General features: G+C 37.9%; 1 long non-coding RNA gene across 1 annotated transcript; it reads right to left on the bottom strand.

The window, feature by feature from the left end:
* Nucleotides 1–16,210: 16,210 nt before the first annotated feature.
* LOC118750419 lies at nucleotides 16,211–17,416 on the bottom strand. Its single transcript, XR_004994391.1, has 2 exons — nucleotides 16,448–17,416; nucleotides 16,211–16,345 (listed from the first exon to the last, which is right to left on the bottom strand). It is a non-coding gene; the product is annotated as an uncharacterized LOC118750419 (long non-coding RNA).
* Nucleotides 17,417–17,645: the final 229 nt, after the last annotated feature.

Here is a 17,645-nt window from a genome sequence, read left to right as displayed (position 1 = left end):
CACTATGAAAAATTCGGTTTGTATGTGAGGTGCCACGCCTCCTTTTCTAATAGCTCAAATTTTTCTCTAAGAGTATGTGATTGATTTTATATATCTCCATACCAAATTCCAGTACTCTACCATGAACATTTAGAGAGATATGCAGTATGAAAAATTCGGTTTGTATGGGAGGTGCCACGCCCCTTTTTCCGATAGCTCCAAACTTTCTCCAAGAGTAAGCGATTGATTTCGTATATCTCCGTACCAAGTTCCAGAACTCGATCATGAACACTTCCAAAGATATGCAGTATGAAAAATTCGGTTTGGGTATTTTGTTTAGCCTATAACCATCCGTGGGACGGGTGCGGTAGGTGCCAGAAATTTCAAAAAAATCGCTTCAGCTGTTCTCGAGCTTGGCGAACACAGAAAAACGGCTTTCAAAATATATATTAGTGTAGATATAAAACCCATACAAAAATTTGAAGCGAATCGGACACATGACATATATTTTTACAAAATCCGTCCGGTTTAAAACAGAATGGTTCATATAAATATACATATAGTGAATTGTATGAACTAAATGTGGACAGGGAGTAAATAAATAAATATAAAAATGGATCGTGGTTTCTTCGCATGCTTAAAACTTTAAAACGACTTGACCAAATTGGATCATTCCTCCAACGGGTTTGTTCGCAATCGCTACCCAAAGGTTTAGGAAAGAAGAAATTTAGAGTGTTGCCACCTGAATGAAAATTTCAGTTTAAGTATATTGAGTATACGAAAGAGGTTTAAGAGGGCTTACAATCATAAATGTTTTTAGTAGGTTTGCCACCTATTCGAAAATATTAGTTTAAATAAATTGATAAGATAAATTTCATATTACAATAAAAGTACGTTTCCACGAGCTTCAAATTGGGCAATTTCGATTCTCAATTTCAATATGAAAGTGTAAATATTCACACGACACATTTCAATTTCAAAACTAATTTCGATCACAGTTGTTTATCAACATATATTTAATCCTTCTTTATTGGCAGTAACCTATCTGCGCAATGTGTTTGGAGATAGTTTTGAGCCAAATGTACGTTTTGCGCATGCGCAGGTGTTCCATGTATTAGTATCTGTGAATATACCCAGCAAAAAATCGGTAATCGCTTTTAGTGGTAGCGTGCTCTAGAACGCATTGCCTTATAATGGCTTCATATTTTGTTGCTTCTTTTGGGCATTGCTGGTAATGCATAGTAAATTAATCTATAATATTTTATTACTTTCGCTGCAAAATCATGTTTTGCTTTATTTAATTTACAGCGAAGTTGAAGTTAGTCAATGAAGTGAAGTACCTGAGTGAGCAAGTACAATTTCAAGTTTAATTAAATATGTATGTAAATATGTACATACTGATTTTTAAGTAATACGGTTGACAAACGGGCTCGTTTATTTGCATAAACAGCCTTTAATTGCTTAACTCATGAATTTTCCTCTTTAAAATGTCTTTTGTACATTTTGTACATAATTTGATTTATATATTTAATGTTGCTTTATTTTAGCAATAATTTGAAAGCACCGGTAAGAAATATAGAACTTATAAAAAAAGAATGAAAACGAAATAAATGAAAATTCTACTGGCCATTGGTCTCGAACCCACGACCTTGCGGCTCGTTTATCCGCATTACTTCCGTCTGTAAGGGCAAAATTATTATGCGCATTTATGTGCTAGTTTATCTGCATAAGCATGCCCGTCTGTCTCGCGATTAAGATATAAATACCTAAATACATACAAATCTGTGTTCGTATGGAATAGTAGCTTATGCCGAGAAGCTGGCTTTAGTATGTAAAAAAACTATGTATGTATGTATAAAAACTGATTTATAAAAATTTTAATTAAATTTTAAGACAATCTGTAGTTTCTGTTTTCAATTTAATATATATAAGAACGTACTTATCTAGGCATTCTACATTTGTTTCTCTGTAAGCCATTCTTTGTTCGCTACTCTGGATTCTGTTTATCCATGCCTTCTCCCTTCCATCGAGGGTAATGCTGCGGGTAAGGGCTTGCGGCCAATGACATGCCCATATTAAAATAATGCCTTCATGAATCAAAAGGGTAAGCGATTCCCATCGCCTAATTCGATTCCATTTTAATTTCTGTGGCAATCTTGTTTTTTGCTGAGTATGTGACAAATACGTTCAAGCGAATTTAAGCTATCCTCAGTTGCGTTTGAAAATAAATTTGAAGGGGTTTATTTTACTCGTGGGTGTTTATAAAGCGCTTTCATTGAGCCAATAATTCGGTTTTATGTGCCATTTTGGAGTTTAACGCTTAACTCTACTCTTAAACTCGGAGTTTACCATACAAAAAATTTCGTCAAACTCTCCTTAAACAATTCTTTTATTTGGAGTTTATGCGAATGCAACCCTTTTTTAACCGAATTTGGTTTGTGTCTTTGATAATACAAACCTGCAACCAACTTGCCGACAGTTAGTCTGTTCCCGTACTGCAGGATTTAATCAGAAGTAGTCCGAGGTCGTTCCGTGCATATATGTAAGTGTAGAACATCAACAATCAAGCTATGCAAAAACCAAAAATGTGGCTCGATAGAACTTTTTGTGCTGCTCTCAATCCTACCAAAATTATATGGCGGAAGTAAAACATAAAGAAGATATCAAAGGTTGAAGTAATTTTTTTTTTTACTTTTTCAATATTAATATCTTCTGAACAGCATGTTTAAGCTGCCGCTTAAAACGTAATACAGCGGCCGTGCCCGCACGGCCGCCTACCATCCTCGCGGCAACTTAATAGCGCAGTTCAGCTACTCAAGTCGGACAACGCGCACGCGCCCTTCAAAAATAGTTCGTGAGATTCAAATCAGTGTTAACATAAACTCTGTGTATAAATACATATACATATACCTATGTATATACGAATGAACTCGAAGTTGTCAATATAAAACTTTTTGTAAATTTTAAAATTGAAACTTTAGTGTTTCCTTTAAGCGGAAAGCAAGTGTGCGTACAAAAGAGGTGAGTGCGAAGTGGACCAAGCGTAAGAATATTCATGGTCCTTCGAGCCGGATACTCGCGAAGTAGTTAATTGCTGGCACCCCAAATAATGCTCAGCAATCCCGCTTGATGCATCACCACTCCTCCGGTTTGGTTTTAAACAGCAAGAGCCAAAGCGCTATAAGCTGTAGGGGCTCTGTATGACTTTCTGTATACAGAGGTGGTACAAGAGTTACCATTGGTCACAGCGTCTACCCAATTTTCTAACTTGAATACATAACCGGTGCTCAACACTCCCGCTTGACGCACACCCCCCCCAAAAACTCTTACAGAGTTTAAGCGGCAAATCCACAGCGCTACAAGCCGTAGGAACTCTGCATGACTAACAACCATGCAGAGGTGGTAACTGATGGTTATCATTGGCCCCGACGACTACCCAAAACATTTTTGCTTTAATAAATTTTTACGCAAATACATTCATCCTGGTCCTGCCCTCTCACTGGTCTCATGGTCCTTCGAGCCGGATTTGAACCAGCGACCTATGGACACAGATTCGTGTCAAACGGCGACATTGAAAAAATGTATCGTCAAATACTCATCTATGAGGACGATAAAGATTTTCAGCGAATCTTATTTCGCACATCGACTGACTCTCCTGTCACCGATATAATCTTAAAACCGTAACGTTCGGCGTTAATTGTGCACCATACCTCGCTATCCGTACCCTGCATCAATTAACAGATGACACGAGAGCGACATTTCCCTTGACTGCCATAATACTTAAAACCGAAACGTATGTGGATAACATCCTATCCGGAAGTCATGATATTGACAACGCCAGTGATCAAAGCGCTGAAGTCAGCTGGTTTCATACTCAAGAAACTAACGGCCAATCATCCGGCCATTTTAGAAAAATTTCCAAAGGAGGATCTTCTCGACTCCAACCTTTTGAAATTTAAGAGCGCTTCCACAACCAAAACTCTTGGTATACAATGGAACGCACTCACCGATAACTACACCATTCTGCCTGTATCGACACCGAATGCCGTCACAAAGCGACAAAATTTATCCTCTGTCGCAAAACTTTTTGACCCGGCAGGATGGCTGTCGCCAGTGACGATTCAAACAAAGATTCTGCTTCAATAACTTTGGCTGGATGGCGTTGATTGGGAAGAGTGTGCCAAACCCATAGCCTTAGCAAAATGGCAACAGTTCGCAGAAAATCTGCTAGCCGTCTGCTACATCGAAATCCCTCGATGGGTTAATTTCACTCCGGGGCAAGATACCCAAATCCACGGGTTTTGCGATGCCTCGGAAAAAGCATATTACGCTGCGATTTACATCCGCGTAGATGCTAGCAACCAAAGATATTCCACTCTCTTGGTTGCAAAAAGCAAAGTCGCACCATTGAAGACGGTAAGCTTGCCACGCCTTGAGCTGTGTGGTGCAGTCTTACTCGCAAAACTGGTCGCAATTGTTCGAAAACAGCTCAAATTGGAGTCGCGCAACACATTATTATGGTCAGATTCAGAGATTGTGCTAGCTTGGCTTGAAAAGCCACCATGTACATGTATGTATGACGTATGTATCCAATCGTACCTCCCAAATCCGTGAATATCTTCCAACCGGTACATGGCGCCATGTTGCCAGCCAAGACAATCCAGCCGCCCTCGGCACCCGTGGTTGCAAACCGCAGGACTTGGCAAATTCCCCACTCTGGTGGCACGGACCAAAATGGATCTCTTGCCACATGGATGCATGGCCAAGGTCAACGGCATGCAGTACATCTCCACCAGAAAAGCGCAAGGTGGAGGTACATCATGCGCTCGAAGAAGAGGTCGATTTTCTTGATCGCTTTTCTTCTTTCTCTCGAGCACTACGCATGACTGCGTACATGTTCCGCTTCGTGAGCAATGCCCGCAACCAATCAAAGGGGTTAGCTACAATCACCTATCCACATCTGACACAACGAATTTCAATATGCAAAAATTCGTCTTATCAACGCAGCGCAATCACGCCATTTTCCGAGCGAAAAAAGCGCTTTGCAAGATAAAAGGCCACTTAACAAAAAAGTACCCTTCTTTTTCTCAATCCTTCGTTGGACAAAGACGGACTTCTACGGGTTAATGAAATGCAACCAATAATTCTCCCTACCGAATCGATGTTCTGCCAGCTATATTTGGAGTTTTTACACTCGCTGCTCCTTCACGCAGAAACACGATTAATGCTCTAACTGGTAAGGCAAGAGTACTACGTACCAAATCTAAAACCTCTAATTAAAAATGCATTATTCAATGCAAAGTGTGCACGCTTTACAAGCAACAAACGCGCATTTAAATAATGGCCGCTCTACCCCCTGAGCGCTGCTGTTTCTCACTCCCATTTTCCACAACTGCAGTAGATTTTGCTGGGCCATTCCAAACTAAAGCATCGGTGCTAAGATCCACAACCCTTATCAAGGGATACGTTGCAGTTTTTGTCTGTTTTTCCACAAAGGCAGTGCATCTCGAGCTATGCTCGGATCTTACAACCGAGGCTTTTCGAGCAGCATTCGCTCGCTTCGTTGGCAGACGAGGTTTCCCCTCAAAAGTGATGAGCCCAGCGCGCACCAGAACGCGACTTCGTTAAATTCCTTACCGAATGTTCCGCACACATTGTCAAAAAATATGCCCCTCAAAGCATCAACTGGCAATATATACCACCCAGCGCCCCCCACATGGGCGGCTTGTGGGAATCTGCAGTGAAACGCTTTAAAATCAATCTAAAGAAAACTGCTGCAACCTTCTGGTGCGAATTGAAGCAGTCCTCAACTCGAGGCCTCTGCCCGCAATTTCCCAAGACTAACCGCGTCCTGGGCAAAATCATCCGCGCGCTAAAAGAGATACAGAAGACCTTAAGCAGCGCATTCCTGCAGGGCGGGGAGGATGTTTAAGCCGCCGCTTAAAACGTAATACAGCGGCCGTGCGCGCATCCGTTGGCCGTCGCTGTGCGGAGTCGAAGCGACTCCTAATTATTGCATATTTTATTAACACTATCTATTGCCCACATTTCTGCATTTGCCGTTTTCTTATATCTCTTTTGGTTTAGAACTGATCAAAAACAGCTATGTGCTCGCAGTACTAGAAATACTCGAACAAAAAAACGGGTATACGCTTATGCTTGAAACACAATACCCGACGAACGGCGAATTGGGCGATGCCGTCGTTCACCGTTCGCCCTGCTATTTCGCCTAATTTAACAGAATTAGAGCGGTAGCAAAAACAGCTGATACCATTTCGTCGCACTTATAAGTTAGGTGACCATATTTTGAAAAACGAAACCATATTTAGAAATGATGGAATGATAACAAATATAGATATAAGGCAAGGGGGATTTATTATAAATTATTTTATTTTAAGCCAGATTTAATGAATCGATCCCTGTATTTTTCAACCATCAAAAATAATTCGTGTTACGTGCTGTTTTCTTCTAAATCTTTGAAAGTAAAAGAACATAAAGCATATACTCCCCCATCGCCCAGCAGAGCGATATAAATAAATCTATCGCGACGAAACGCCGCCGAGCGAACTTCGCATTTCGCTTTGGCTGTGTTCAATTTCATATGCCGGCGGATGCTCTAATTTTGACAGCGGTAATTTCGGTGTCTTGAGTTCGCCGGCATTGTATTTCCACGGTTACTTGCTTATAACTGTTTTTGATCGCAGATGAGTGTGCTTTGATTTCGATGTAAAAAATAATTATAAACCAACTAAATACATACATACATATGTATGCACATACCACTTACACGACATAGATTCTACTATATAATTTGATCGCTTGCAATTGGAATTCAACAGTTAACAAAGGTAAAAAGCGTGGAGGTAGACACCGTCCACTCTACATTAGAAAATGTATTAAATCCACCGATATATTCACCAATGGATTACATAAGTCGTATGCGACAGGCGAGGCCATCACATCCTTATATGGTTAATTATTTAGAGTATACATATGTATGAAATTATTTCTTGTATATACGAGCTTTCGTTGGATATCACCTATCGAAACTTTGAAAAAGTGCATTGGGTCAAGTTAATACGCTGACCGAAAAAACAGTTCGCATCTCTGGCAATGTCATGGTTTGTACAAAGTATGTGTCCACTCATCACTTTGCATTAATTTTTATTACAACAATCCAATAAAAACGTTTCTGACTATTTTTCATTACATAACAGGAGCAACGGGCAGTTAAATAATCGAGTCCTCAACTTATACATTGCATCTAGGCCTAACGGCAATATTATTGACAAATTGCATACGATTCCATACCGCCAAAAGCAAATTTAAATCGTGTATAAAAACAGCTATGTGCTTTAAAGTGGCACAAATGTTGATCATGTCGTAATTGGTAAAAAAATAGACTTTTTTTCCTAAATCAATAGCATATTTTTAATATAATTTTTTTTTTAATACACTTGCAAAATATTGCTTATTGGCACCAGGAATCAGTTTTTTGCTCTCCTGAGAAGTTATTAAAAAAAACATAACTGTTTTTGTTGGTGCAGCGACGAAATATTAATTAAAACGAAGCGAAAAATATTTATAAAAAATCTACTCATAGATATGCTAAAATAGTAAACCGCGATAGAAAAATATTAAAATATCAAATGAAAGCTGTTTAAAAAATCCTTGATGAAAACTTTTAACACATTTTAACTCTTCTATTTATACATCTCAAAGGTATTTTGGTGTTACCACACGATATTTCCCTTTAATCTGTTATCAAATTAAATTATTGAGACCTCATTTAGAAGAGGGAAAGCCCACGCACGTGCGAAAAACAGTCACGATATTAAATTATTATAGATAGGGTTCGAAATTTCAGACTTTAGTATCGATACTGGGTACTCGTTCTGGCATCGAGATCATGGTATCGATACTCTAAAAGTATCAAGGAAAAAGTATCGATACTACTCAGTATTGAACTCGTTAAATACGTTTTTTGTGATACTAAAATTATTTTATTTTTCAATCGTATATCTAGTTATTTCCTGAAATTAAAACAATACAAACTTAAAATATTTGATTTTTATTTCATTGCAGAATTTACTTTCACGTATAAAGTAATTTTAACGATAAATGTACATACGTACATACATACATATACATATATCTATATACTTTCACGAATTTAAAATTGTATTAAGGTTTTTTGTAAACTTTTTGGGTATGCATTTTTGTAGCCTATTCAATTTTAGTATAATAATGTGCAAGTTTGAATTAAAAGTCAACGGTAAGGGGCTACACATAAAGTTGAAAAGGTTACAAAATGTATGAAAATGTCATTTTATTAAGCTCTTTAAACCTACTTTATTTTTTATGAATAAGGCTATTAAACTTTAACTTATTTGGTTTATGTTATACAACAGACTACACGAAATTTCAGTTTATTTTAAGTGATGGACAAAATTGAATGATAGTAATCCATATAAGCAAAGAAAATTGGGTTGCCAATGGAAGAAAAAATTTAAAAAGTGTATTTTTTTAAAAAGTATTCGACACTACGAGTACTTTGAAAAGTATCGAGTAAAATCACCAAATAAGGTATAGAGTATTAAAGTACTAATTTTTGTACCCTCAGTATCGATGCTTACTCAATATCGATAGTATCATTCGAACCCTAATTATAGAAAAAGCGTGTTTTTGAAGGGCTAAGACCACGGTATCTGATAAATACAGCTTCATGTCAACTATAATAATTCATCAATTTATTTAATGAGTGAAGCACTATTTTGAAGGACAGCTTAACTTATCTAGGTAAAAATCAGGATTCAATAATACAAGGTTGGATAAATATTGGCATTTGTGTCAATCTACTGCCTTGTAAGGTTGCATTTGAGAAGGAAAGAGAAGGGGGTAACAATTTTATCTCCTTTTGTGAAAAGGTAGTAGGAAAAGTAAGTAGTCTGGTAGTGCTGAAATGCGTTTTTGTATACAAATTTAATTAAATATATAAAGAGGATTCCTCTGATCTACACAATAGGCAATGGATTAACTTTTTATGGCCACATAAATATTAAAAATGAAATAAATGGATATTCACATAAAATTCTTGCCAAAGAAAAATCTTTGAAATCTTTGAAGAAATGTTCCCAAATATTCAAAATAAACCATGGTTTCATTGAAATTCCAGGATATATTAAACAAAATAAATGGAATTCAAACAAATCCTTTATTCAAAGGGACTATATGAAGAATTATACAAATAGTAAAGATGCAATTGATTTAATGCGTATAAATTAATCTTTTAAAAATTATTATATTTGTTGCATTTAAAGATTAAACGTTCAATATCTAAATTGAATTACATTTGGTTTTTTTGTAATTTAAAATTTTTAGTAATGTTTTCTACTTTCTCCTCCAATCAGTCTTGCTAATCATTATATTGGTTACATTTAAAAGTTATATCTTCAATATCGCAATTTAATTACATTTGGATATTTAAAAATCTAATTTTTGCGGAATGTTTTTTACTTTTTTCTCCAATCAGTCTTGTTAATCATTATATCGGTTTAACTTTAAAAATATGTCTTCAATATAAGAATTTATTTACATTTCGTTTTTTAAAAATGTTAATTTTTTGTAAGGTTGTGTACTTTTTTCTGCAATCAGTCCCAACGAGCACAAGAAAATATCTTTATTAAGATTTCCACTTTCGCTTTTATGGAGTGGTATACATACTTGTAAATATACAAAGGCTGCATTTGACCAACCCAAACGCTGCAGTGGTAAAAATGCATGCACCAGCAAACGTGGACGGACACCGAAGTCACACAGGGATCCTAGCATGCAAAACTTACTTGCACGCCTGCACTTGTTGTAAAACGCTACTTTTTGAATACAAATTATGAATAACTCCAATACCCTGCAAATAAATATGTAAATTATTGTTGTAGCTCAAAATATTTCCATTATTCTTGATTTTTTTGCCATTTTTACTTGAATTTGCCCAATAAGAAAATGAATTTCCACGAAACAATCGATGAAAATATCGGCAGTGTTGAACTTTTTATACGAAGACAATATTTCTCCCATATATGTAATACTCCTATATTGCCAGTAAGAGCTAGTACCGTCCGAAAACACTACAGTACAGATATATCAATAAACACGCACGAAAGAAAAGGAACACATACGTTTATAAATAAACATGTACACAACACATATACAAAAACGGCACCAAAGTACACAATACATTGACAAAAATGGTACTAGACTGTATGGCTTTGATTTCGGAATGCTTACACATTGAGAAGTTAGCTTATTGCCAATATAGAAGTATTACATATATGATTTCTCCTTGTATTTTAGTAGTAGTTCCAACAAATCAAAAAAGAAGGCAACACAGGCTAAGGCAGAATGCGGGAGTGAGACAACTGCCAGGTTATCCAACCTTGTATTATTGAATCATGGGTAAAAATAAAAACTTCTATTTAGAGGTTCCACGTGTCCAGAAGTAATAATTTTAAAGAGAGTTGCCAACTATCTAAAAGATTTAAACATATAACTCAATATATATATAAAACTGTGGTGTAGCAGTGAGCAGTGTGTGCTACCATTCCGCAGGGCCTGAGTTCGAGCAAACCTCTGACCGTAATCTGCCATAAAAAAACTGCTTCCAATAAAAATATAATCGCCGACCGGAGTCGGCGTAAAACTGTGCCCCTCCCCTTTGTGTGACAACATTCAGGCGCACGTCACAAATCAGAGGAGAAGCTCAGCCAAACACTAACATAATTTATTTTTATTATTATTGGGTTTCTCCATGTCAGAAAGGTTCCGCCCTGCCGGAGATAGCATTTGTCCCGGATAACGGTATCAAGGGCAAAATGCTCTGTTGTTTTGTTTTTATATTGCTATTGTCACCCGGGGTAACTAAAATGAATTAAACGAGAGGACGGCTGAATTTGTATTACAATTAAACGTTTTATTGAACAGCAAGGAAAAATACGTCTTCTCGCTTTCGTGGCTTGTAGCAAAAACTTCTCGTTCCAAGGTCTTCTTCTTATACATTCTTTCTTACAGTATTGCATGCACCTGAAGGGTTGCATTTAAAATGTATGTCAGAAAATGTTACAAAAAGTTATAATATAATAATTATAAGGCACAACTATTCTTCTTGTGACAGCTCGGCCACTCCTGCATCGGAATCGACCTCGATTTCGCTGGTGTCAAGATCAGGGCAACTGCGACACCATGTTTTCATTCTATCAGATGAGAATATCGAACTAAATTTCCTGGACGTTATCTGCATTCCAGGGATATCTTCGATCTGGTATCGGTCCTTCCCTAGCGCTTTCGTTACGATATAAGGGCCTCGGTATTTTGGCTCGAGTTTCCAAGACTCCCCAGTGGCGGATGGTTCGTTTTCAACGACAACGAGATCACCTTCATCGTAAATCTTTGGATTACGGTGTCTCGCATCAAAACGCTGCTTCCATTTCTCACGTTCGGCGGTTATATTTTTGACGGCTTCTTCTCGCTTTTCGGCCATAGATATAGACGGTTGCAAGTTATGGTCATCGTTATGTAAAGCTGCCAACATTTGGTTTTGAATAACGTCACGAAGTCTAAAATCAAAAACGAGCTCATTTGGGCAGAACCCGGTCGTTGAATTTTTCTGGGTGTTAACGGTCCATTGAAGATCTCTCAATCTTTTGGATTGTCCGTCGTGGTGCGGAGAAAGGTAAGTATTTGCTGATTCGCTCTCTCGACTTGGCCATTTGATCGAGGAGTACGGACGGCTGTCTTGATATGCTGGACGTTGTTCTGCGTGCAATAGTCTGCAAACTGTTTGGACGTAAATGCGGTCCCTCGGTCGCTGACGATGATTGTTGGAAGTCCGAAATAACCCGACATCTCGTTTAAAACGTTGAGAACGGGAGATGTTTTGGTACTACGAACAGCTTTTACAACCAAAAACTTGGAAAAAGCATCGGATATGGCCAAAACGTAAGAGTTGCCTCCTTTACTTCTTATAAACGGCCCAAGATGGTCGATATGAATAAGCCTAAATGGTACTGGTTCAACACTGTCGTAATGAAGTCGGCCCTCAGGCTTACCTTTCTGAGACTTATTGTAGCAACACTCAACACACGCTGCAATGTAGTCTTTTACGTATTTTCGTACCTTAGGGAACCAAAAATTACGCTGTATGCGTTCTATGGTTTTATCTAGTGCAAAATGCCCAGCATCGTCGTGGCAAAGCTGAACAACTCTCCACCTTACCGCTTTTGGAACCACAAACTTTAGCCCCTGGTTAGTAAGTCGGTGAAGTCGATGGTTTTTTAATTCGTATTCGGTTTTGAGTTGTTTGTCGTGTACAGATTTCTTTTCGTCGTGTAATACTGCTATTATTTCCCGTAGAGACTCGTCTTGTAGTTGCATGGTGAATAACCAGTCATTCGTATCGGCCATAACCCGCATTACGAATCCTGCTGGTTCGACATCGGTTGGCGGTTCATTTGGTGATCGGCTCAGAGCATCAACGTGGGCAAGACGGCTTCCTTGTCGATGTACGGCTTCGAAATTGTATTCAAGCAGTTTTAACCACCATCTCGCAATCTTGGATTTAAGCTCTTTGTTACTTTTTACACGCGCAATTGCAGAGCAGTCTGTTACTAAACGGAAATGTTTACCCAAAAGGTAAATTCTAAAACGCTCAAGTGTCTCAACAACAGCTAGAGTCTCGAGCTCGTAGCTATGATAGTTTCTCTCGGCTTCGGTGCAATGGCGGCTATAATAAAATACCGGCTGTCATGTCTTACCGTCGATGGACTGCAGCAATACCCCTGCGAGACCGACGCTGCTTGCATCGGTATGCACCTCATGTTCGGCGGAACTGTCGTACAAAACCAGCACGGGTCTGTTGCATAAAATGTTTTTGAGTTTCGTGAAAGCTTTTTCTTGTTCACTTCCCCAAATAAAGTTCGTTGCGTCCTTACGCAGTAGGGATGTTATTGGTTTCGACATCAGTGAATAGTCTTGGACGAACTTCCGGAAAAATCCTGTCAATCCAAGGAATCGCCGAACTTCTGTGATAGTCGAGGGCGTCGGAAATTGCTTGATAGCAGCAACCTTCTGATCACCAGGTGTGATCCCCTTCTCGTTGATAATGTGGCCTAAATACATAAGCTCTGTGGCCAAAAACTTACATTTTGACAAACGTAAAGTTAAGTTGCTTTCGCGTAATAGTTGAAAAAATTTCTCCAATCGCTCTAAGCCTTCGTCTATGGTTCTACTTGGTATTATCACATCGTCGAGATATACCAAGACTTCGCCTGGATTCATCTTCGATGCAACTTCATTCATCACTTCTTGGAAAATAGCGGGAGCGTTAACTAGTCCAAATGGCATTCGATTATACTCGAAGTGACCATCGGTAGTGACAAAAGCGGTATATGGTTTCGATGTCTCGTCAATTTCGATTTGGTGGTACCCCATTCGCAGATCGAGTGTCGTGAAATATTTGTTCCCGGCAAGTTGAGCAAATTGCTCCTCCATCACCGGCATCGGATAAGGGTTTTTGACTGTGATCTTGTTCAAACTACGATAGTCAACACACAGACGGTGCTCGCCGTTCTTTTTCTCAACTAAGACAATCGGTGAGGCATAGGGAGAGTCTGAATGTCGTATTATGTCGTTTTTAAGGAGCTCTGATACTATATCAGAAACAATCTGACGCTTAGCAAATGCTATTCGATATGGCTTCATACGTACGGGTACTTCCGTTGTTAATTGTATTCGCATTTTATTTATTCCACACTTACCGAGTTCCGACGTAGTTTCAGCAAAAACTTGACGATGAGTCTTCAAAAGTGTTTTTACTTTTTCGTCCAAAGAGGGCGGACTACGCTGATTTTCAATGTGACATTTGTCCCCATGAATAACTAGCCGTTTGTCATCGCGACATAACACATCACGGCCCAGCAATATGTTTTCAGGAATTCTTTCCTCGTCGACTACTAACAAATCAATATCGTATTCGTATCCATCAATGTTTATAATAGCTTGAAGTTTAGACGTACATAAATATTTTCCTCCCGCGAAACCATTTAACTCCTCCGAACAACCGTTTACGCGACCATTTACCCGTTTAGCAAATGTTTCTCTAATAAGTGTGCGAGTGCTACCCGGATCTACAAAGGATCGGGTTTGCTGTTCGTTAATCTTAATTTCTTTTGTTACATTTTTATTGGAAACGTTTTCATCAATTTTATTAACCGTGCCACTTGTCGTCTTAGGAATATTTTTATTAGGGCACTCGTTGGTTTTGTGCATAGTACGATTACACACTGAACATCTCTCTTTACGTTGGGGTTCAGGACACTGTGTGGCGTAGTGACCTAACTTCGAACAATTGAAATATTTTACCGATTTCGCGTTTGAAGTTTTGATGTCTTTTGTTTTAGTGTCTTTGTTAGATTGTATCGCGTTCGTATTTTTGGGGTGCGTATTAACATTTCGTATTTCATTATAAGCGATATAATTGTTTATATCGCGTAAAAGCTCATTACACATAATGTAGTCATTAGAAATTTTCTTTTTTAAGTCCGGTTCGTTTATACCATTTATGATGTATCGTGCAATCGCGTTTTCAGGTACACCACCTCTAGTACCTAAAGCTAACATCTTATAATAATACTCGCGCGGATTTTCGTTTTGTAGTCGTTTTGTTTGAGACAATTGTATATGAATGTCTGCAACATTTTCGGTTGTCACAAAATCGTTCAAAAACTTTGATACGAATTGTTGCCACGTAAAAAATATTTCTTGGGAATCCACCCAGTACTTTGCATAACCACTTAGTTTTAGTTGAACCGCGAAAACTAAAGTGTGATCATCCCAACCATAAGCGTTGCGTAACATTTCGACGCGTTTAACAAACTGATGCGCGTTTAATGATTTTTCATTCGACGGATTGAATTCGGGTAGAAGCTTTACCATTTCACGTACGTTACCAAAAGGATTTTGCGTTTGAGGCGTTATAAACGTTGGTGTATTATTTTGACAATTAAACGCGACTGGTTTCACATTCTGTGTATTACTTGTTGGCATGTAATTTGTTGACGTACCGTACGCCTGCGGTGGTTGTGATACCACTGGTGCAGACCAAAACGCTGGTGTAGGGTGCACTTGTTGAGATATAGTCGACGTTGGCCAAAATGTCGTTGTACGGGGATCCCCTTGATATGGAATCGATGTTGTTGGTGCGAGCCAAGACGTTGGCTGAACATTTGTGACATATTCTACGCCAGCATTCGGCAGTTCACTCGTAGTGTAAACTATGTTTGTATTAACCGGCGACGAAATTCTCGCAGGAACAAAACTTTGCGCGGCCGCCAAAGTTACATTTTGGTTTTGTTTTTGCGAATCATATTCCGCTAGGGATTTTTCTAGAACACTCACGCGTTGCCTTAATTGGACAGAATCGTCTTTAGCACTGTCAAATGTTTCTTCTATCTCGTCCTCTAAACGCCTTATTAACTCGTTCTTATTACCACTAGTTGGCAATCCCGATTTTCGGCACTCCTCACGTAATTCGTTTATTTTTAGGCGACGAAAATTTTTCATTTTTGCAGTAGCTTCCGTTTTTATCAAATCGTATAAAATTTATTATAACCGTTTCGTATATTAGCTTGTTTGCTTTCGTTTTGATTAAATCGTATTCAAGATCGTTTTTAAATCGTTTAAAATACTAGCACGTTTGCTCTTATTTTGTTTTGATTATTTATATTCGTATGTATACATCTCTTATTGGAATTTACGTTTACTCGTTTAACGTTTGTAGCAACTCGTTGCATATCTTTTGTTCCTTTTTGCCATTCAAAAACGTACGCAAAGTAACGTACATTTCACGTTGTGTGGTATATTTGGCACATCACACCAATTGCAAGACGTATGCAAAGTGTTAACATGCGCAAGCGAGAGCGTTAACTTTTCACAGAAGAACAACCACCAAAAGCGTATTGGAAGCAGCTCACACAATACAACGAGTATTTTTCTGCGAATTGGCGAACACTTTTCAAATTTACCGACGCGACGGCAAGAAGTCTCAATTTCCTCGGATTATTGCAATTAAGTCAATGATAATTTAGACACTTTTTCACGTTTGTAGGCATAGAATCTTTCATCCTGGTTCTGAAACTGTCACCCGGGGTAACTAAAATGAATTAAACGACAGGACGGCTGAATTTGTATTACAATTAAACGTTTTATTGAACAGCAAGGAAAAATACGTCTTCTCGCTTTCGTGGCTTGTAGCAAAAACTTCTCGTTCCAAGGTCTTCTTCTTATACATTCTTTCTTACAGTGTTGCATGCACCTGAAGGGTTGCATTTAAAATGTATGTCAGAAAATGTTACAAAAAGTTATAATATATTAATTATAAGGCACAACTATTCTTCTTGTGACACTATTGACTTACACATTTGCTTGATGTGTTACATGTTTTTAGGATTACTGCTTTTTGGATTGTGTGATGTGCTGTTTCGTCTACGTTGAGTACCTTAAGATTTTTTATGAGTGTTCTGTGTAAGAATCCCGTAGCTGATATTATGAAAAGTGCTATTTTAACTGTGTTCTGTTTCCATACACGCTTTATTTCTTGTGTAAGTTCGAGGTACTTTTCTATTTTTTCTATGCATTTTTTTTGCACGTTGGTGTTGGCTGGTGTGCTTATTTCGATGAGGTAAGTAATTTTTTGTGTTTTATATGTAAGTGTTATGTCCGGTCTATTGTTCAATATGGTTTTGTCCGAGTTTACTGTTCTATCCCAGTACTGTAGGGCTTTTTAGTTTTCTAAGATATTTTCAGGGATATCTTTTTTAGTATGTTGTACAGTTTTCTATGAGTTTGTGATTATTGGCTATTATTTGGTGTCTTATTTTTGCAAATGTGTTGTGTCTCTCTGCGTATTCAGTACCCGCCAGGAGTCTGCAGCCGGTCGTGTTGTTACCTATTGTTTCTGGGTAGGATTGGCATTTTTTGCCTCTGTAATCTATTGTATTCGGGTCTCGTAATATGTATTTTTGGTAGTTTTTGGTTGAGACTTGGTATTGAATGGCTATTAGAAATCCTTATGTTTCGGCGAAAAGTTCACCCTCTCTAGCCATGTGTAAGATCAAATTTTGTCTATATTTGGATCTTGCATTATGTGCATATGTTTGCCGTGTAAATGTTTTTGCAACCATGTGTTCTTTTTGTCTTCGTTGTATGTATGAGGTGGGATGTAGTTTCCTGTGATTTGTAAACTGTTTTCTGGTTAATACTTCAACGTTGCTAAGGTCTATGGTTGACCAGTTTATAATACCAAATGAACATGTTAGAATAGGTATAGCGAATGTGTTTAAGGCAAAAAATTAAAGTTATTTTTTGACTTTTATCATTTTGAGCAAATAATACTGATTATTTCTTCTTTTTATTTTTTTAAGGCAAAAATAAAAATGAGAATTTGCCTTTTATTTTTTTGAGCAGAAAATAATCGGTAATTGTTTACGTTCCATATATGAATTCGCCGCCGTTTTCTCTACTGCTAATGAGTAGTAGAGTATGACGTATATTCTCTACCAGTAGAGAAATAATCGGTAGAGAAGAGTTATAGAAACGAGCTACAGAGCTGTGTA

This window comes from Rhagoletis pomonella, unplaced genomic scaffold, assembly GCF_013731165.1.
Source record: "Rhagoletis pomonella isolate Grant_MI unplaced genomic scaffold, Rhpom_1.0 Rhpom_scaffold_00230, whole genome shotgun sequence".
NCBI lineage: Eukaryota > Metazoa > Arthropoda > Insecta > Diptera > Tephritidae > Rhagoletis > Rhagoletis pomonella.
The sequence above is the reverse complement of the archived record's forward strand: the minus strand, read 5'-3'. Positions and strand labels throughout refer to the sequence as shown.